Genomic DNA, 21636 nt, shown 5'->3' on the forward strand with positions numbered 1-21636 from the left:
TTTTTATTGTATTTTATGCTTCTGGCGTTGTAATCAAAGTCCCTAACTATTCGATCTGGTGGAGCAACGCCCTGGAGTTAAGCCTAGGTTGCCCGGAACATAGAAATGACCATAACTTTCACACTGGTTGCAATTTTTCGTTTTATACAATGGAAAAACTGTTCTATTTATTTTGTATTTCATGCTTCGGGCGTTTTCATCTAAGGCCCTAACTACTCGATCTGGTGCAGCAACGCTCTAAAGTGAAGCCTAGGTTGCCCGGAACGTAGAAATGACCATTACCTTCACACTGCTTGCAATTATACATTCTATACAATGGAAAAACTGTGGTACTTATGTTGTATTTTATTCTTCTGGCGTTGAATTCTAAGTCCATAGCTATTCGATCTGGTGGAGCTACGCCCTAGAGTGAAGCCTAGGTTCCCCGGAACGTAGAAATGACCAGTACTTTCACACTGGTTGCAGTTATTCCTGTTATAGGATGGAAAAACTGTTGCATTTTTATTGTATATTATGCTACTGGCGCTGACTTCTAAGTCTCTAGCTATTCGACCTGGTAGTGCAAGGCCCTAGAGCGAAGCCTAGGTTACCCGGAACGTGGAAATGACCATAACTTTAACACTGGTTGCAATTATTCCTGTTATACTATAGAAAAACTGTTGCATTTTTATAGTATTTTATGCTTCTGGCGTTAAATTCTAAGTCCCTAACAATGCGATCTGGTGGAGCAACGCCCTATAGTTAAGCAAAGGTTGCCCGGAACGTAGAAATGGCCTTTGCTTTCACACACTTTGCATATATACATTATATACGACGGAAAAGCTGTTGTATTTATATTGTATTTTATGCATCTGGCGTTGGCTACTCAGGCCCTAACTATTCGATCTGGTGCAACAACGCCCTAGAGTGAAGCCTAGGTCGCCCGGAACGAAGAAATGACCATTACCTTCACACTGCTTGCAATTATACATTCTATACAATGGAAAAACTGTGGTACTTATGTTGTAGTTTATTCTTCTGGCGTTGAATTCTAAGTCCATAGCTATTCGATCTGGTGGAGCTACGCCCTAGAGTGAAGCCTAGGTTACCCGGAACATAGAAATGACCAGTACTTTCACACTGGTTGCAGGTTTCTTGTTATACGATGGAAAAACTGTTGCATTTTTATTGTATTTTATGCTTCTGGCGTCGTATTCAAAGTCCCTATCTATTCGATCTGCTGCAGCAGCGCCCTGGAGTTAAGCCTAGGTTGCCCGGAACGTAGAAATGACCTTTACCTTCACACTGCTTGCTGTTATAAATTTTATACGATGGAAAAACTGTTGTATTTATATTGTATTTTATGCTTCTGGAGTTGACTTCTAAGGCCGTAGCTATTCGGCGTGGTGGAGCAACGCCCATGAGTGAAACCTAGGTTGCCGGGAACGCAGAAATGACCATTACTTTCACACTGTTTGCAAATATTCATATTATACAGTGGAAAAACTGTGGAACTTATGTTGTAGTTTATTCTTCTGGCGTTGAATTCTAAGTCCCTAACTATTCGATCTGGTGGAGCAACGCCCTGGAGTTAAGCCTAGGTTGCCCGGAACGTAGAAATGACCATAACTTTCACACTGGTTGCAATTATTCGTTTTATACAATGGAAAAACTGTTCTATTTATTTTGTATTTTATGCATCGGGCGTTTTCATCTAAGGCCCTAACTACTCGATCTGGTGCAGCAACGCTCTAAAGTGAAGCCTAGGTTGCCCGGAACGTAGAAATGACCATTACCTTCACACTGCTTGCAATTATACATTCTATACAATGGAAAAACTGTGGTACTTATGTTGTATTTTATTCTTCTGGCGTTGAATTCTAAGTCCATAGCTATTCGATCTGGTGGAGCTACGCCCTAGAGTGAAGCCTAGGTTACCCGGAACATAGAAATGACCAGTACTTTCACACTGGTTGCAGGTTTCCTGTTATACGATGGAAAAACTGTTGCATTTTTATTGTATTTTATGCTTCTGGCGTCGTATTCAAAGTCCCTATCTATTCGATCTGGTGGAGCAACGCCCTGGAGTTAAGCCTAGGTTGCCCGGAACGTAGAAATGACCATAACTTTCACACTGTTTGCAATCATTCATATTATACGATGGAAAAGCTGTTGTATTTATATTGTATTTTATGCTTCTGGAGTTGACTTCTAAGGCCGTAGCTATTCGGTGTGGTGGAGCAACGCCCAAGAGTGAAACCTAGGTTGCCGGGAACGCAGAAATGACCATTACTTTCACACTGTTTGCAATTATTCATATTATACAGTGGAAAAACTGTTGTATTTATATTGTATTTTATGCTTCTGGCATTGACTTCTAAGGCCCTAACTATTCGATGTGGTGGAGGAACGCCCTAGAGTGAAGCCTAGGTTTCCCGGAACGTAGAAATGACCATTACCTTCACAATGTTTGCGATTATTCATTTTATACGATGGTAAAACTGTTGTACTTATGTTGTATTTTATTCTACTGGCGTTGAATTCTAAGTCCCTAGCTATTCGACCTGGTGGAGCAACGCCCTAGAGTGAAGCCTAGGTTCCCCGGAACGTAGAAATGACCAGTACTTTCACACTGGTTGCAGTTATTCCTGTTATAGGATGGAAAAACTGTTGCATTTTTATTGTATATTATGCTACTGGCGCTGACTTCTAAGTCTCTAGCTATTCGATCTGGTAGTGCAAGGCCCTAGAGCGAAGCCTAGGTTACCCGGAACGTGGAAATGACCATAACTTTAACACTGGTTGCAATTATTCCTGTTATACTATAGAAAAACTGTTGCATTTTTATAGTATTTTATGCTTCTGGCGTTAAATTCTATGTCCCTAACTATGCGATCTGGTGGAACAACGCCCTACAGTTAAGCAAAGGTTGCCCGGAACGTAGAAATGGCCTTTGCTTTCACACACTTTGCATATATACATTATATACGACGGAAAAGCTGTTGTATTTATATTGTATTTTATGCATCTGGCGTTGGCTACTCAGGCCCTAACTATTCGATCTGGTGGAGCTACGCCCTAGAGTGAAGCCTAGGTTACCCGGAACATAGAAATGACCAGTACTTTCACACTGGTTGCAGGTTTCCTGTTATACGATGGAAAAACTGTTGCATTTTTATTGTATTTTATGCTTCTGGCGTTGTAATCAAAGTCCCTAACTATTCGATCTGGTGGAGCAACGCCCTGGAGTTGAGCCTAGGTTGCCCGGAACGTAGAAATGACCATAACTTTCACACTGTTTGCAATCATTCATTTTATACGATGGAAAAACTGTTGTATTTATACTGTATTTTATGCTTCTGGAGTTGACTTCTAAGGCCGTAGCTATTCGGCGTGGTGGAGCAACGCCCAAGAGTGAAACCTAGGTTGCCCGGAACGTGGAAATGACCATTACTTTCACACTGGTTGCAATTATTCCTTTTATACGATGGAAAAACTGTTGTATTTTTATTGTATTTTATGCTTCTGGCGTTGACTTCTAAGTCCCTAGCTATTCGATCTGGTGGTGCAAGGCCCTAGAGTGAAGCCTAGGTTACCGGGAACATAGGAATGACCAGTACTTTCACACTGGCTGCAGTTATTCCTGTTATACGATGGAAAAACTGTTGCATTTTTATTGTATTTTATGCCTCTGGCGTTGACTTCTAAGTCCCTAACTATTCGATCTGGTGGAGCAAGGCCCTAGAGCGAAGCCTAGGTTGCCGGGAACGTAGAAATGACCTGTACTTTCACACTGGTTGCAATTACTCCTGTTATACTATGCAAAAACAGTTGCATTTTTATTGTATTTTATGCCTCTGGCGTTGACATCTAAGGCCCTAACTATTCGATCTGGTGCAGCGACGCTCTAGAGTGAAGCCTAGGTTGCCCAGAACGTAGAAATGACCATTACCTTCACACTGCTTGCAATTATACATTTTATACGATGGAAAAACTGTGGTACTTATGCTGTATTTTATTCTTCTGGCGTTGAATTCTAAGTCCATAGCTATTCGATCTGGTGGAGTTACGCCCTAGAGTGAAGCCTAGGTTACCCGGAACATAGAAATGACCAGTACTTTCACACTGGTTGCAGCTTTCCTGTTATACGATGGAAAAACTGTTGCATTTTTATTGTATTTTATGCTTCTGGCGTTGTAATCAAAGTCCCTAACTATTCGATCTGGTGGAGCAACGCCCTGGAGTTAAGCCTAGGTTGCCCGGAACGTAGAAATGACCATAACTTTCACACTGGTTGCAATTATTCGTTTTATACAATGGAAAAACTGTTCTATTTATTTTGTATTTTATGCTTCGGGCGTTTTCATCTAAGGCCCTAACTATTCGATCTGGTGCAGCAACGCTCTAGAGTGAAGCCTAGGTTGCCCGGAACGTAGAAATGACCATTACCTTCACACTGCTTGCAATTATACATTCTATACAATGGAAAAACTGAGGTACTTATGTTGTACTTTATTCTTCTGGCGTTGAATGCTAAGTCCATAGCTATTCGATCTGGTGGGGCTACGCCCTAGAGTGAAGCCTAGGTTACCCGGAACATAGAAATGACCAGTACTTTCACACTGGTTGCAGCTTTCCTGTTATACGATGGAAAAACTGTTGCATTTTTATTGTATTTTATGCTTCTGGCGTCGTATTCAAAGTCCCTATCTATTCGATCTGGTGGAGCAACGCCCTGGAGTTAAGCCTAGGTTGCCCGGAACGTAGAAATGACCATAACATACACACTGTTTGCAATCATTCCTATTATACGATGGAAAAGCTGTTGTATTTATATTGTATTTTAAGCTTCTGGAGTTGACTTCTAAGGCCGTAGCTATTCGGTGTGGTGGTGCAGGGCCCTAGAGCGAAGCCTAGGTTGCCCGGAACGTGGAAATGACCATAACTTTAACACTGGTTGCAATTATTCCTGTTATACTATAGAAAAACTGTTGCATTTTTATAGTATTTTATGCTCCTGGCGTTAAATTCTAAGTCCCTAACTATACGATCTGGTGGAGCAACGCCCTACAGTTAAGCAAAGGTTGCCCGGAACGTAGAAATGACCATAACTTTCACACTGTTTGCAATCATTCATTTTATGCGATGGAAAAGCTGTTGTACATATGGTGTATTATATTCTTCTGGCGCTGAATTCTATGTCCCTAGCTGTTGGATCTGGTGGAGCAACGCCCTGGAGTGAAGCCTAGGTGACCGGGAACATAGAAATGACCAGTACTTTCACACTGGTTGCAGTTATTCCTGTTATACGATGGAAAAACTGTTGCATTTTTATTGTATTTTATGCCTCTGGCGTTGACTTCTAAGTCCCTGGCTATTCGATCCGGTGGAGCAAGGCCATAGAGCGAAGCCTAGGTTGCCCGGAACGTAGAAATGACCTGTACTTTCACACTGGTTGCAATTACTCCTGTTATACCATGCAAAAACTGTTGCATTTTTATTGTATTTTATGCTTCTGGCGTTGTAATCAAAGTCCCTAACTATTCGATCTGGTGGAGCAACGCCCTGGAGTTAAGCCTAGGTTGCCCGGAACGTAGAAATGACCATAACTTTCACACTGTTTGCAATCATTCATTTTATACGATGGAAAAGCTGTTGTATTTATACTGTATTTTATGCTTCTGGAGTTGACTTCTAAGGCCGTAGCTATTCGGTGTGGTGGAGCAACGCCCAAGAGTGAAACCTAGGTTGCCCGGAACGTGGAAATGACCATTACTTTCACACTGGTTGCAATTATTCCTTTTATACGATGGAAAAACTGTTGTATTTTTATTGTATTTTATGCTTCTGGCGTTGACTTCTAAGTCCCTAGCTATTCGATCTGGTGGTGCAAGGCCCTAGAGTGAAGCCTAGGTTACCGGGAACATAGGAATGACCAGTACTTTCACACTGGTTGCAGCTTTCCTGTTATACGATGGAAAAACTGTTGCATTTTTATTGTATTTTATGCTTCTGGCGTTGTAATCAAAGTCCCTAACTATTCGATCTGGTGGAGCAACGCCCTGGAGTTAAGCCTAGGTTGCCCGGAACGTAGAAATGACCATAACTTTCACACTGGTTGCAATTATTCGTTTTATACAATGGAAAAACTGTTCTATTTATTATGTATTTTATGCTTCGGGCGTTTTCATCTAAGGCCCTAACTATTCGATCTGGTGCAGCAACGCTCTAGAGTGAAGCCTAGGTTGCCCAGAACGTAGCAATGACCATTACCTTCACACTGCTTGCAATTATACATTTTATACGATGGAAAAACTGTTGTACATATGTTGTATTTTATTCTTCTGGCGCTGAATTCTAAGTCCCTAGCTATTCGATATGGTGATCCAACGCCCTACAGTGAAGCCTAGGTTGCACGGAACGTAGAAATGCCCATTACTTTCACACTGGTTGTAATTATTCCTGTTATACGATGGAATAGCTGTTGTATTTTTATTTTATTTTGTGCTTCTGGCGTTGACTTCTAAGGCCGTAGCTATTCGATGTGGTGGAGCAACGGCCTAGAGTGAAGCCTAGGTTGCCCGGAACGTAGAAATGACCATTACTTTCACACTGGTCGCAATTATTCTTTTCATACGATGGAAAAACTGATGTATTTTTATTGCGTTTTATGTGTCTGGAGTTGTTTTCTCAGGCCCTAACAATTCGACCTGGTGGACCAACGCCCTAGAGTGAAGCCTAGGTTGCACGGAACGTAGAAATGACCATAACTTTCACACTGGTTGCAATTATTCGTTTTATACAATGGAAAAACTGTTCTTTTTATTTTGTGTTTTATGCTTCGGGCGTTGACGTCTAAGGCCCTAACAATTCGATCTGGTGAAGCAACGCTCTAGAGTGAAGCCTAGGTTGCCCAGAACGTAGCAATGACCATTACCTTCACACTGCTTGCAATTATACATTTTATACGATGGAAAAACTGTTGTACTTATGTTGTATTTTATACTTCTGGCGTTGAATTCTAAGTCCCTAGCTATTCGATCTGGTGGACCAATGGCCTAGAGTGAAGCCTAGGTTACAAGGAAAATAGAAATGACCAGTGCGTTCACACTGGTTGCAGCTTTCCAGTTATACGATGGAAAAACTGTTGCATTTTTATTGTATTTTATGCTTCTGGCGTTGTAATCAAAGTCCCTAACTATTCGATCTGGTGGAGCAACGCCCTGGAGTTAAGCCTAGGTTGACCGGAACGTAGAAATGACCATAACTTTCACACTGGTTGCAATTATTCGTTTTATACAATGGAAAAACTGTTCCATTTATTTTGTATTTTATGCTTCGGGCGTTGACATCTAAGGCCCTAACTATTCGATCTGGTGCAGCGACGCTCTAGAGTGAAGCCTAGGTTGCCCAGAACGTAGAAATGACCATTACCTTCACACTGCTTGCAATTATACATTTTATACGATGGAAAAACTGTGGTACTTATGCTGTATTTTATTCTTCTGGCGTTGAATTCTAAGTCCATAGCTATTCGATCTGGTGGAGTTACGCCCTAGAGTGAAGCCTAGGTTACCCGGAACATAGAAATGACCAGTACTTTCACACTGGTTGCAGCTTTCCTGTTATACGATGGAAAAACTGTTGCATTTTTATTGTATTTTATGCTTCTGGCGTTGTAATCAAAGTCCCTAACTATTCGATCTGGTGGAGCAACGCCCTGGAGTTAAGCCTAGGTTGCCCGGAACGTAGAAATGACCATAACTTTCACACTGGTTGCAATTATTCGTTTTATACAATGGAAAAACTGTTCTATTTATTTTGTATTTTATGCTTCGGGCGTTTTCATCTAAGGCCCTAACTATTCGATCTGGTGCAGCAACGCCCTGGAGTTAAGCCTAGGTTGCCCGGAACGTAGAAATGACCATAACATACACACTGTTTGCAATCATTCCTATTATACGATGGAAAAGCTGTTGTATTTATATTGTATTTTAAGCTTCTGGAGTTGACTTCTAAGGCCGTAGCTATTCGGTGTGGTGGTGCAGGGCCCTAGAGCGAAGCCTAGGTTGCCCGGAACGTGGAAATGACCATAACTTTAACACTGGTTGCAATTATTCCTGTTATACTATAGAAAAACTGTTGCATTTTTATAGTATTTTATGCTCCTGGCGTTAAATTCTAAGTCCCTAACTATACGATCTGGTGGAGCAACGCCCTACAGTTAAGCAAAGGTTGCCCGGAACGTAGAAATGACCATAACTTTCACACTGTTTGCAATCATTCATTTTATGCGATGGAAAAGCTGTTGTACATATGGTGTATTATATTCTTCTGGCGCTGAATTCTATGTCCCTAGCTGTTGGATCTGGTGGAGCAACGCCCTGGAGTGAAGCCTAGGTGACCGGGAACATAGAAATGACCAGTACTTTCACACTGGTTGCAGTTATTCCTGTTATACGATGGAAAAACTGTTGCATTTTTATTGTATTTTATGCCTCTGGCGTTGACTTCTAAGTCCCTGGCTATTCGATCCGGTGGAGCAAGGCCATAGAGCGAAGCCTAGGTTGCCCGGAACGTAGAAATGACCTGTACTTTCACACTGGTTGCAATTACTCCTGTTATACCATGCAAAAACTGTTGCATTTTTATTGTATTTTATGCTTCTGGCGTTGTAATCAAAGTCCCTAACTATTCGATCTGGTGGAGCAACGCCCTGGAGTTAAGCCTAGGTTGCCCGGAACGTAGAAATGACCATAACTTTCACACTGTTTGCAATCATTCATTTTATACGATGGAAAAGCTGTTGTATTTATACTGTATTTTATGCTTCTGGAGTTGACTTCTAAGGCCGTAGCTATTCGGTGTGGTGGAGCAACGCCCAAGAGTGAAACCTAGGTTGCCCGGAACGTGGAAATGACCATTACTTTCACACTGGTTGCAATTATTCCTTTTATACGATGGAAAAACTGTTGTATTTTTATTGTATTTTATGCTTCTGGCGTTGACTTCTAAGTCCCTAGCTATTCGATCTGGTGGTGCAAGGCCCTAGAGTGAAGCCTAGGTTACCCGGAACATAGAAATGACCAGTACTTTCACACTGGTTGCAGGTTTCCTGTTATACGATGGAAAAACTGTTGCATTTTTATTGTATTTTATGCTTCTGGCGTCGTATTCAAAGTCCCTATCTATTCGATCTGGTGGAGCAACGCCCTGGAGTTAAGCCTAGGTTGCCCGGAACGTAGAAATGACCATAACTTTCACACTGTTTGCAATCATTCATATTATACGATGGAAAAGCTGTTGTATTTATATTGTATTTTATGCTTCTGGAGTTGACTTCTAAGGCCGTAGCTATTCGGTGTGGTGGAGCAACGCCCAAGAGTGAAACCTAGGTTGCCGGGAACGCAGAAATGACCATTACTTTCACACTGTTTGCAATTATTCATATTATACAGTGGAAAAACTGTTGTATTTATATTGTATTTTATGCTTCTGGCATTGACTTCTAAGGCCCTAACTATTCGATGTGGTGGAGGAACGCCCTAGAGTGAAGCCTAGGTTTCCCGGAACGTAGAAATGACCATTACCTTCACAATGTTTGCGATTATTCATTTTATACGATGGTAAAACTGTTGTACTTATGTTGTATTTTATTCTACTGGCGTTGAATTCTAAGTCCCTAGCTATTCGACCTGGTGGAGCAACGCCCTAGAGTGAAGCCTAGGTTCCCCGGAACGTAGAAATGACCAGTACTTTCACACTGGTTGCAGTTATTCCTGTTATAGGATGGAAAAACTGTTGCATTTTTATTGTATATTATGCTACTGGCGCTGACTTCTAAGTCTCTAGCTATTCGATCTGGTAGTGCAAGGCCCTAGAGCGAAGCCTAGGTTACCCGGAACGTGGAAATGACCATAACTTTAACACTGGTTGCAATTATTCCTGTTATACTATAGAAAAACTGTTGCATTTTTATAGTATTTTATGCTTCTGGCGTTAAATTCTATGTCCCTAACTATGCGATCTGGTGGAACAACGCCCTACAGTTAAGCAAAGGTTGCCCGGAACGTAGAAATGGCCTTTGCTTTCACACACTTTGCATATATACATTATATACGACGGAAAAGCTGTTGTATTTATATTGTATTTTATGCATCTGGCGTTGGCTACTCAGGCCCTAACTATTCGATCTGGTGCAACAACGCCCTAGAGTGAAGCCTAGGTCGCCCGGAACGAAGAAATGACCATTACCTTCACACTGCTTGCAATTATACATTCTATACAATGGAAAAACTGTGGTACTTATGTTGTATTTTATTCTTCTGGCGTTGAATTCTAAGTCCATAGCTATTCGATCTGGTGGAGCTACGCCCTAGAGTGAAGCCTAGGTTACCCGGAACATAGAAATGACCAGTACTTTCACACTGGTTGCAGGTTTCCTGTTATACGATGGAAAAACTGTTGCATTTTTATTGTATTTTATGCTTCTGGCGTTGTAATCAAAGTCCCTAACTATTCGATCTGGTGGAGCAACGCCCTGGAGTTGAGCCTAGGTTGCCCGGAACGTAGAAATGACCATAACTTTCACACTGTTTGCAATCATTCATTTTATACGATGGAAAAACTGTTGTATTTATACTGTATTTTATGCTTCTGGAGTTGACTTCTAAGGCCGTAGCTATTCGGCGTGGTGGAGCAACGCCCAAGAGTGAAACCTAGGTTGCCCGGAACGTGGAAATGACCATTACTTTCACACTGGTTGCAATTATTCCTTTTATACGATGGAAAAACTGTTGTATTTTTATTGTATTTTATGCTTCTGGCGTTGACTTCTAAGTCCCTAGCTATTCGATCTGGTGGTGCAAGGCCCTAGAGTGAAGCCTAGGTTACCGGGAACATAGGAATGACCAGTACTTTCACACTGGCTGCAGTTATTCCTGTTATACGATGGAAAAACTGTTGCATTTTTATTGTATTTTATGCCTCTGGCGTTGACTTCTAAGTCCCTAACTATTCGATCTGGTGGAGCAAGGCCCTAGAGCGAAGCCTAGGTTGCCGGGAACGTAGAAATGACCTGTACTTTCACACTGGTTGCAATTACTCCTGTTATACTATGCAAAAACAGTTGCATTTTTATTGTATTTTATGCCTCTGGCGTTGACATCTAAGGCCCTAACTATTCGATCTGGTGCAGCGACGCTCTAGAGTGAAGCCTAGGTTGCCCAGAACGTAGAAATGACCATTACCTTCACACTGCTTGCAATTATACATTTTATACGATGGAAAAACTGTGGTACTTATGCTGTATTTTATTCTTCTGGCGTTGAATTCTAAGTCCATAGCTATTCGATCTGGTGGAGTTACGCCCTAGAGTGAAGCCTAGGTTACCCGGAACATAGAAATGACCAGTACTTTCACACTGGTTGCAGCTTTCCTGTTATACGATGGAAAAACTGTTGCATTTTTATTGTATTTTATGCTTCTGGCGTTGTAATCAAAGTCCCTAACTATTCGATCTGGTGGAGCAACGCCCTGGAGTTAAGCCTAGGTTGCCCGGAACGTAGAAATGACCATAACTTTCACACTGGTTGCAATTATTCGTTTTATACAATGGAAAAACTGTTCTATTTATTTTGTATTTTATGCTTCGGGCGTTTTCATCTAAGGCCCTAACTATTCGATCTGGTGCAGCAACGCTCTAGAGTGAAGCCTAGGTTGCCCGGAACGTAGAAATGACCATTACCTTCACACTGCTTGCAATTATACATTCTATACAATGGAAAAACTGAGGTACTTATGTTGTACTTTATTCTTCTGGCGTTGAATGCTAAGTCCATAGCTATTCGATCTGGTGGGGCTACGCCCTAGAGTGAAGCCTAGGTTACCCGGAACATAGAAATGACCAGTACTTTCACACTGGTTGCAGCTTTCCTGTTATACGATGGAAAAACTGTTGCATTTTTATTGTATTTTATGCTTCTGGCGTCGTATTCAAAGTCCCTATCTATTCGATCTGGTGGAGCAACGCCCTGGAGTTAAGCCTAGGTTGCCCGGAACGTAGAAATGACCATAACATACACACTGTTTGCAATCATTCCTATTATACGATGGAAAAGCTGTTGTATTTATATTGTATTTTAAGCTTCTGGAGTTGACTTCTAAGGCCGTAGCTATTCGGTGTGGTGGTGCAGGGCCCTAGAGCGAAGCCTAGGTTGCCCGGAACGTGGAAATGACCATAACTTTAACACTGGTTGCAATTATTCCTGTTATACTATAGAAAAACTGTTGCATTTTTATAGTATTTTATGCTCCTGGCGTTAAATTCTAAGTCCCTAACTATACGATCTGGTGGAGCAACGCCCTACAGTTAAGCAAAGGTTGCCCGGAACGTAGAAATGACCATAACTTTCACACTGTTTGCAATCATTCATTTTATGCGATGGAAAAGCTGTTGTACATATGGTGTATTATATTCTTCTGGCGCTGAATTCTATGTCCCTAGCTGTTGGATCTGGTGGAGCAACGCCCTGGAGTGAAGCCTAGGTGACCGGGAACATAGAAATGACCAGTACTTTCACACTGGTTGCAGTTATTCCTGTTATACGATGGAAAAACTGTTGCATTTTTATTGTATTTTATGCCTCTGGCGTTGACTTCTAAGTCCCTGGCTATTCGATCCGGTGGAGCAAGGCCATAGAGCGAAGCCTAGGTTGCCCGGAACGTAGAAATGACCTGTACTTTCACACTGGTTGCAATTACTCCTGTTATACCATGCAAAAACTGTTGCATTTTTATTGTATTTTATGCTTCTGGCGTTGTAATCAAAGTCCCTAACTATTCGATCTGGTGGAGCAACGCCCTGGAGTTAAGCCTAGGTTGCCCGGAACGTAGAAATGACCATAACTTTCACACTGTTTGCAATCATTCATTTTATACGATGGAAAAGCTGTTGTATTTATACTGTATTTTATGCTTCTGGAGTTGACTTCTAAGGCCGTAGCTATTCGGTGTGGTGGAGCAACGCCCAAGAGTGAAACCTAGGTTGCCCGGAACGTGGAAATGACCATTACTTTCACACTGGTTGCAATTATTCCTTTTATACGATGGAAAAACTGTTGTATTTTTATTGTATTTTATGCTTCTGGCGTTGACTTCTAAGTCCCTAGCTATTCGATCTGGTGGTGCAAGGCCCTAGAGTGAAGCCTAGGTTACCGGGAACATAGGAATGACCAGTACTTTCACACTGGTTGCAGCTTTCCTGTTATACGATGGAAAAACTGTTGCATTTTTATTGTATTTTATGCTTCTGGCGTTGTAATCAAAGTCCCTAACTATTCGATCTGGTGGAGCAACGCCCTGGAGTTAAGCCTAGGTTGCCCGGAACGTAGAAATGACCATAACTTTCACACTGGTTGCAATTATTCGTTTTATACAATGGAAAAACTGTTCTATTTATTATGTATTTTATGCTTCGGGCGTTTTCATCTAAGGCCCTAACTATTCGATCTGGTGCAGCAACGCTCTAGAGTGAAGCCTAGGCTGCCCAGAACGTAGCAATGACCATTACCTTCACACTGCTTGCAATTATACATTTTATACGATGGAAAAACTGTTGTACATATGTTGTATTTTATTCTTCTGGCGCTGAATTCTAAGTCCCTAGCTATTCGATATGGTGATCCAACGCCCTACAGTGAAGCCTAGGTTGCACGGAACGTAGAAATGCCCATTACTTTCACACTGGTTGTAATTATTCCTGTTATACGATGGAATAGCTGTTGTATTTTTATTTTATTTTGTGCTTCTGGCGTTGACTTCTAAGGCCGTAGCTATTCGATGTGGTGGAGCAACGGCCTAGAGTGAAGCCTAGGTTGCCCGGAACGTAGAAATGACCATTACTTTCACACTGGTCGCAATTATTCTTTTCATACGATGGAAAAACTGATGTATTTTTATTGCGTTTTATGTGTCTGGAGTTGTTTTCTCAGGCCCTAACAATTCGACCTGGTGGACCAACGCCCTAGAGTGAAGCCTAGGTTGCACGGAACGTAGAAATGACCATAACTTTCACACTGGTTGCAATTATTCGTTTTATACAATGGAAAAACTGTTCTTTTTATTTTGTGTTTTATGCTTCGGGCGTTGACGTCTAAGGCCCTAACAATTCGATCTGGTGAAGCAACGCTCTAGAGTGAAGCCTAGGTTGCCCAGAACGTAGCAATGACCATTACCTTCACACTGCTTGCAATTATACATTTTATACGATGGAAAAACTGTTGTACTTATGTTGTATTTTATACTTCTGGCGTTGAATTCTAAGTCCCTAGCTATTCGATCTGGTGGACCAATGGCCTAGAGTGAAGCCTAGGTTACAAGGAAAATAGAAATGACCAGTGCGTTCACACTGGTTGCAGCTTTCCAGTTATACGATGGAAAAACTGTTGCATTTTTATTGTATTTTATGCTTCTGGCGTTGTAATCAAAGTCCCTAACTATTCGATCTGGTGGAGCAACGCCCTGGAGTTAAGCCTAGGTTGACCGGAACGTAGAAATGTCCATAACTTTCACACTGCTTGCAATTACTCCCGTTATACGATGGACATACTGTTTGACTTTTATTGTACTTTATGCTTCTGGCGTAGACTTCTAAGACCCTATGTATTCGCTCTGGCGCAGCAATGACTCAGAGTGAAGTCTAGGATGCCCGGAACGTAGGAATGGCCATTACTTTCACACTGGTTGCAATTTTCCGTTTTATACGATGGAAAAACTGCTGTACATATATCGTATTTTATGCTTCTGCCGCTGACTTCCTAGTCCCTAACTATTCGACCTGGTGGAACAACGCCCTAGAGTGAAGCCTAGATTGCCCGGAACGCAGAAATGACCATTACGTTCACGCTTGTTGCAATTATTCCTGTTATACGATGAAAAAACTGTTGTATTTTTATTTTATCTTTTACTTCTGGCGTTTACTTCTAATGCCCTAGCTATTCGATCTGGTGGAGCTACGCCCCAGGGTCAAGTCTAGGTTATCCGGAACGTAGAGGGGACTATTACTTTCACACTGGTTGCAATTATTCCTGTTATACGATGGAAAAACTGAAGTATGTTTATTGTATTTTCTGCTCCTGGCGTTGAATTCTATGTCTCTAGCGATTCGATCTTGTGGGGCAATGCCCTCGAATGAAGCCTAGGTTACCCGGAACGTAGAAATGACCAGTCCTTTCACACTGGTTGCAGTTATTCCTGTAATACGATGGAAAAACTGTTGAATTTACATTGTATTTTATGCTTCTGGCGTTGAATTCTAAGGCCCTATGTATTCGATCTGGTGGTGCAATGTGTCAGAGTTAAGTCTAGGATGCCCGGAACGTAGAAATGGCCATTACCTTAACACTGGTTGCAATTATCCGTTTTATACAATGGAGAATCTGTTGTATTTTTATTTTATCTTATGCTTCAGGCGTTGACTTCCAAGGTCGTAGCTATTCGATGTGGCGGAACAACGCCCTACTGTGAAGCCTAGGTTGCCCGGAACGTGGTAATGACCATCTCTTTCACATTTGTTGCAATTATTCCCGGTATACGATGGAAAAACTGTTGTACTTTAATTGTATTTTAGGTTTCGGGCGTTGACTTCTAAGGCCGTAGCTAATCGATGTGGTGGGGCAACGCCCTGGAGTGAAGCCTAGGTTGCGCGGAACGTAGAAATGCCCATTTCTTTCACGCTGGTTGCAATTATTCCTTTTTTACGATGGAATAACTGCTCTATTTTTATTTTATTTTATTCTTCTGGCGTTGACTTCTAAGGCCCTAGCTATTCGATCTGGTGGAGCAACGCCCTAGGGTGAAGCCTAGGTTGTCCGGAACGTAGAAATGGCCATCACCTTCACTCTGGTTGCAATTACTCCTGTTATACGATGGGAAAACTATTGTATTTATATTGAATTTTATGCTTCAGGCGTTGACTTCCAAGGCCGTAGCTATTCGATGTGGTGGAGCAACGCCCTAGGGTGAAGCCTAGGTTGCCCGGAACGTAGAAATGACCATATCTTTCACACTGGTTGCAATTATTCGATTTATACGATGGAAAAGCTGTTGTATTTCTATTGTATTCTATGCTTCTGGCGTTGACTTCTAAGGCCCTATGTATTCGATCTGGAGGAGCAATGCCTCAGTCTTAAGTCTAGGATGCCCGGAACGTAGAAGTGGCCGTTACTTAAACACTGGTTGCAATTATTCATTTTATACGATGGAAGAACTGTTGTACATATATCGTATTTTACGCTTCTGGCGTTGACTTCTAAGTCCCTAGCTATTCGATCTGGTGGAGCAGTGCCCTAGAGTGATGCCTAGATTGCCCGGAACGTAGAAATGACGATAGCTTTCATACTGGTTGCAATTATTCGTTTTATATGATGGAAAAACTATTGTATTTATTTTGTATTTGGTGCTCCTGGCGTTGACTTCTTAGGCCCTAACTATTGGATCTGGAGGACCAACGCTCTAGAATGAAGCCTAGGTTTCCCGGAACGTAGAAATGACTATAACATTCATACTGGTTGCAACTATTCGTTTTATACGATGGAAAATCTGTTGTATTTATTTTATTTTATACTTCTGGCGCTGACTTCTAAGACCCTAGCTTTTCGATCTGGTGGAGCAACGTGCTAGAGTGAAGCCTAGGTTTCCCGGAACGTAGAAATGACCATAACACTCATACTGGTTGCAATTATTCGTTTTATACGATGGAAAATCTGTTGTATTTTTGTTTTATTTTATGCTTCTGGCGCTGACTTCTAAGACCCTAGCTATTCGATCTGGTGCAGCAACGCCCTAGAGCGAAGCCTAGGTTGCCCGGAATGTAGAAATGACCATCACTTTCACACTGGTTGCAATTATTCTTGTTATGCGATGGAAAAACTGTTGTATTTATTTTGAATTTTAAGCTTCAGGCGTTGACTTCCAAGGCCGTAGCTATTCGATGTGGTGGAGCAACGCCCTAGAGTGAAGCCTAGGTTGCCAGGAACGTAGAAGTGACCATTACTTCCACAGTGTTTGCAATTATTCATACTATACAGTGGAAAAACTGTTGTATTTATATTGTATTTTATGCTTCAGACGTTGACTTCTAAGGCCGTAGCTATTCGATGTGGTGGAGAAACGCCACAGACTCAAGCCTAGGTGGCCCGGAATGTAGAAATGACCATTACCTCCACACTGTTTGCAATTACTCATTTTATACAATGGAAAAACTGTTGTATTTATATAGTTTTTTATAGTTATGGCGTTGACTTCTAAGGCCGTAGCTATTCGATGTGGTGGAGCAATGCCCTAGAGTGAAGCCTCAGATGCCCGCAACGTAGAAATGACCATATCTTTCACACTCTTTGCAATTATTCCTGTTATACGATTGAAAAACTGCTGTATTTATATTGTATTTGGTGCTCCTGGCGTTGACTTCTTAGGCCCTAGCTATTCGACCTGGTGGTGCAACGCTCTAGAGTGAAGCCTAGGTTGCCCGGAACTTAGAAGTGACCATCACCTTCACTCTGGTCGCTAGTATTCCTGTTATACGATGGAAAAACTGTTGTACATATATCGTATTTTATGCTTCTGGCATTGACTTCTTAGGCCCTAACTATTCGATCTGGTGGAGCAACACCCTAGGGTGAAGCCTAGGTTGCCCGGAACGTAGAAATGACCATAGCTATCAGACTGGTTGCAATTATTCGTTATATACAATGGAAAGACTGTTGTATTTATATTGTATTTTATAGTTATGGCGTTGTCTTCTAGGGCCGTAGCTATTCGATGTGGTTGAGCAACGTCCTAGAGTGAAGGCTAGGTTGCCCGGAACGTAGAAATGACCATTACTTCCACACTGTTTGCAATTATTCTTATTATACGGTGGAAAAACTGTTGTATTTATATTTCATTTTATGCCTCTGGCGTTGACTCCTACGACCGTAGCTATTCGATGTGGTGGAGCAACGCCCTAGAGTGAAGCCTAGGATGCCCGGAACGTAGAAATGACCATACCTTTCACACTGGTTGCAATTATCCCTGTTATACGATGGAAAAGCTGTTGTATTTGTATTGTATTTTATGCTTCTGGCGTAGACTTCTTAGGCCCTAACTCTTCGATGTGGTGGAACAACGCCCTAGAGTGAAGCCTAGGCTGCCCGGAACGTAGAAATGACCATAGTTTTCATACTGGTTGCAATTATTCGTTTTAAACGATGGAAAAACTGTTGTATTTATTTTGTATTTGGTGCTCCTGGCGTTGACTTCTTAGGCCCTAGCTATTGGATCTGGTGGACCAACGCCCTAGAGTGAAGCCTAGGTCGCCAGAAACGTAGAAATGACCATTACTTTCACACTGGTTGCAATTATTCATGTTATACGATGGAAAAACTATTGTATCTATTTTGTATTTTATGCTTCTGGCGTTGACTTCTTAGGTCCTAACTATTGGATCTGGTGGAGCAACGCCCTAGAGTGAAGCCTAGGTTGCCCGGGACGTAGAAATGACCATCACCTTCACTCTGGTTGCAATTATTCCTGTTATACGATGGAAAAACTGTTGTATTTATATTATATTTTATGCTTCAGGCTTTGACTTCTAAGGCCGTACATATTCGATGTGGTGGAGCAACGCCCTAGAGTGAAGCCTAGGTTGCCCGGAACGTAAAAATGACCATTAGTTCCAAACTGGTTGCAATTATTCCTGTTATACGATGGAAAAACTGTTGTATTTATATTATATTTTATGCTTCAGACGTTGACTTCTAAGGCCGTAGCTATTCGATGTGGTGGAGAAACGCCATAGACTCAAGCCTAGGATGCCCGGAACGTAGAAATGACCATACCTTTCACACTGGTTGCAATTATCCCTGTTATACGAAGGAAAAGCTGTTGTATTTGTATTGTATTACATGCTTCTGGCGTAGACTTCTTAGGCCCTAACTATTCGATCTGGTGGAACGACGCCCTAGAGTGAAGCCTAGGTTGCCCGGGACGTAGAAATGACCATCACCTTCACTCTGGTTGCATATATTCCTGTTATACAAGGGAAAAACTGTTGTATTTATATTGTATTTTATGCTTCTGGCGTTGACTTCCTAGGCTCTAACTATTCCATCTGGTGGAGTTACGCCCTAGAGTGAAGCCTAGGTTGCCCGGAATGTAGAAATGACCATCACTTTCACACTGGTTGCAATTATTCTTGCTATACGATGGAAAAACTGTTGTATTTATTATGTATTTTATGCCTCTGCCGTTGGCTCCTAAGGCCGTAGCTATTCGATGTGGTGGAGCAACGCCCTAGGGTGAAGCCTAGGTTGCCCGGAACGTAGAAATTACCATTAGTTCCACACTGTTTGCAATTATTCATTTTATACAATGGAAAAACTGTTGTATTTATATTGTATTTTATAGCTATGGCGTTGACTTCTTAGGCCCTAACTATTCGATCTGGTGGAGCAACGCCCTAGAGAGAAGCCTATATTGCCCGGAACGTAGAAGTGACCATTACCTTCTGGCTTGATGCAATTATTCCTGTTATACGTTGAAAAAACTGCTGTATTTTTATTGTATTTTATGCGTCTGGAATTGTTTTCGAAGGCCCTAACTATTGGATGTGGTGGAGCAACGCCCTAGAGCGAAACCTAGGTTGCCCGGAACGTAGAAATGATCATTACTTTCACACTGGTTGCAATTATTCCTGTTATACGATGGACAAACTGTTGGATTTTTATTGTACGTTATGCTTCTGGCGTTGACTTCTTAGGCCCTAGCTATTGGATCTAGTGGAGCAACGCCTAGAGTGAAGCCTAGGTTGCCCGGAACGTAGAAATGACCATAACCTTCATACTGATTGCAATTATTCGTTTTATACGATGGAAAAACTGTTGTACTGATATTGCATGTTATGCCTCTGGCGCTGGCTCCTAAGGCCGTAGCTATTCGATGTCGTGGAGCAGCGCCCTAGCGTGAAGCCTAGGTTGCCCGGAACGTAGAAATAACCATTACTTCCACACTGTTTGCTATTACTCATTTTATACAATGGAAAAACTGTTGTATTTATATTGTATTTTATAGTTATGGCGTTGACTTCTAAGGCCGTAACTACTCGATGTGGTGGAGCAATGCCCTAGAGTGAAGCCTAGGTTGCCCGGAACGTAGAAATGACCATACCTTTCACCCTGGTTGCAATTATTTCTGTTATACGATGGAAAAACTGTTGCATCTATTTTGTATTTTATGCTTCTGGCATTGACTTGTAAGGCCCTAACTATTCGATGTGGTGGAGCAACGCCCTAGAGTGAAGCCTAGGTTGCCCGGAACGTAGAAATGACCATAGCTTTCACAATGGTTGCAATTATTCCTGTTATACATGGGAAAAACTGTTGTATTTATATTGTATTTTATGCTTCTGGCGTTGACTTCTTAGGCCCTAACTATTCGATCTGGTGGAGCAACGCCCTAGAGGGAAGCCTAGGTTGCCCGGAATGTAGAAATGACCATAACTTTCACACTGGTTGCAATTATTCTTGTTATACGATGGAAAAACTGTTGTATTTTTTTTGTATTTTATGCCTCTGGCGTTGAGTCCTAAGGCCGTAGCTTTCGATGTGGTGGAGCAACGCCCTAGAGTGAAGCCTAGGATGCCCGGAACGTAGAAATGACCATCACTTTCACACTGGTTGCAATTATTCCTGGTATACGATGGAAAAACTGTTGTATCTATTTTGTATTTTATGCTTCTGGCGTTGTCTTCTTAGGTCCTAACTATTGGATCTGGTGGAGCAACGCCCTCTGATGAAGCCGAGGTTGCACGGAACGTAGAAATGCCCATTACTTTCTCACTGGTTGTAATTATTCCTGTTATACGATGGAATAACTGTTGTATTTTTATTTTATTTTGTGCTTCTGGCGTTGACTTCTAAGGCCCTAGCTATTCGATCTGGTGGAGCAACGCTCTGGAGTGAAGCCTAGGTTGCCTGGAACGTAAAAATGACCATTACTTTCACACTGGTCGCGATTATTCCTGTTATATGACGGAAAAGCTGCTGTATCTATTTTGTATTTTATGCTTCTGGCGTTGACTTCTTAGGTCCTAACTATTGGATCTGGCGGAGCAACGCCCTAGGGTGAAGCCTAGGTTGCCCGGAACGTAGAAATGACCATAGTTTTCATACTGGTTGTAATTATTCGTTTTATAACGTGGAAAAACAGTTGTCTTTATATTGTATTTTATGAGTCGGGAGTTGTTTTCTAAAGCCCTAACTATTCGACCTGGTGGACCAACGCCGTAGAGTGAAGCCTAGGTTGCACGGAACGTAGAAATGCCCATTACTTTCACACTGGTTCTAATTATTCCTGTTATACGATGGAATAACTGTTGTATTTTTATTTTATTTTGTGCTTCTGGCGTTGACTTCTAAGGCCCGAGCTATTCGATCTGGTGGAGCAACGCTATAGAGTGAAGCCTAGGTTGCCCGGAACTTAGAAATGACCATCACCTTAACACTGGTTGCAATTATGCCAGTTATACGTTGGTAAAACTGTTGTATTTTTATTGTATTTTATACGTCTGGAGTCGTTTTCTAAGGCCGCAACTATTCGACCTGGTGGAGCAACGCCCTA

The sequence above is a fragment of the Calliopsis andreniformis genome, unplaced genomic scaffold (assembly GCF_051401765.1).
Source record: "Calliopsis andreniformis isolate RMS-2024a unplaced genomic scaffold, iyCalAndr_principal scaffold0001, whole genome shotgun sequence".
Classification (NCBI taxonomy): Eukaryota; Metazoa; Arthropoda; class Insecta; order Hymenoptera; family Andrenidae; genus Calliopsis; species Calliopsis andreniformis.